The sequence below is a fragment of the Poromitra crassiceps genome (assembly GCF_964638095.1).
Source record: "Poromitra crassiceps genome assembly, chromosome: 14".
NCBI classification, from domain to species: Eukaryota; Metazoa; Chordata; class Actinopteri; order Beryciformes; family Melamphaidae; genus Poromitra; species Poromitra crassiceps.
Genome location: NC_139633.1, coordinates 24464716 through 24466684, shown reverse-complemented (window position 1 = coordinate 24466684; position 1969 = coordinate 24464716).

The window sequence follows — 1969 nt, the reverse complement described above, 5'->3', positions numbered from 1 at the left end:
GCTGCACTGCCATGGCAGTAGTGAGGGGGACCTTTGCTGCGGTACTGCTGCACTGCCATGGCAGTAGTGAGGGGGACCTTTGCTGCGGTACTGCTGCACTGCCATGGCAGCAGTGAGGGGGACCTTTGCTGCGGTACTGCTGCACTGCCATGGCAGTAGTGAGGGGAGGGGGGGGCTGCAGTACTACTGCACTCAGTGAGGGGAGGGGGGGGGGGCTGCAGTACTACTGCACTGCCGTGGCAGCAGTGAGGGGGGGGGGGGGCTGCAGTACTACTGCACTGCCATGGCAGCAGTGAGGGGAGGGGGGGGCTGCAGTACTGCTGCATTGCCGTGGCAGCAGTGAGGGGGGGGGACCTTTGCTGCGGTACTGCTGCATTGGCGTGGCAGCAGTGAGGGGAGGGGGGGGGGCTGCAGTACTACTGCACTGCCGTGGCAGCAGTGAGGGGGGGGGGCTGCAGTACTACTGCATTGCCGTGGCAGCAGTGAGGGGGGCAAGAACAGTGTGTCAAACCAAAAGAGGAACATCTGTATCTCAGCTCTGTTTGTGATGATTCCAGTCTCTCTCCGCCTCTGTTGAAGCTTCAGCCCCGGAACCTTCCCCGGCCTCAGCTCTAAGAAAGCCGAGCCAGTCCTCTTGTCCAAACCTTCTGAGGCCGGGCTCCTGCAGGCATCGTTAGCCAGGAGATGATGGGAGCTGCCCAGGCCATAATGGGAGGGTTGACTGACCCCCGACCCCCGTATCGATCCGCTGGCTGTGTCCAGCTGGGCCTCCCCAAACCCAGTCAGCTGGAGAGGTGTTTAAGAGCTAACACGCTGGCTCCTATCCACTTCCCTACACACTCATTAATTACATCACTTACCTGTGACAGTGACAAACCTGCCCGGCCACGCCGCACTTTATTAGGGTCAGTGTATAAAGCCCAGGCCAAACTCAGATCAAAAGTGTGTGTGTGTGTGTGTGTGCGTGTGTGTGTGTGTGTGTGTGTGTGTGTGTGTGTGTGTGTGTGTGCGTGCGTGTGCGTGTGCGTGCGTGCGTGTGTGTGTGTGCGTGCGTGTGCGTGTGTGTGTGCGTGCAGCGGGGAGTGCAGAGCCCCTCATCTCATACAGTATAGCATTATGAGTATAGATGCATGCTCCAAAGGGGAGTGTGTGTAGACTGCTTTGTCCTGGCCCTGTCGAGCTCCTCATTGAGGACGTTTATTTTGATTTATTTGATGTGTTGAAAGACAAAGATTGCCAATTTTCCTCATACAGACAAGGATATGAGAATAGATTTGAGAAACGCTTGGGAGGAGGGGGGGGGGGGAGGAGGGGGGATCACAAACAAAACACAGAGAATAGCTTCTCAGTGTTAGTCGTCATAGAACATCACACAAGCAACAGCAGGTGACATTTGTTTGGCTGTAATATAAAATCGGGGAGATTTAAATCCATCGTATGTTTTTTGGTCTTTGTAATTTCCTATAAAAAAAAATGCAAATTCAGATCTGTTCTTTGTTGTCTTATTTGCTTATCACCGGCTATCGGATGATACTCAATACCTTTACGGTATCGTCCGCAATATCGCAGTACCAAGAAGTAGTGACTATTTGTATGGTTTTGCTCCCAGCCAATCACCTTCTTCAATTTATTGCGATTTGTAATTGGCCCACTACCGCAGCAGCTACCCATATAGTGTGTGGTGGTGAAGTGGAGGGTGGTGTATGTGATGGAGTTGGCAGTTCAGCAAGTAGGGCAAAAAAGGGATATCGAATAAATGAACTGAAGTACTTTATTGGTATCGACATCACTGGTATTGGTACTGGTGTGATTTTTTTTTTAACGATACCATAGATATTATATTACTATAGATGGGTCACCGCAGGCTCCGCCAATTCTAACAAATGGTAGCAGCAAGTCTCCTAAATGGGCGTGGTCAACCATTGACTCAGACCTGCCGAAAGTCTCCTAAGTGGGCGTGTCTGTGGAA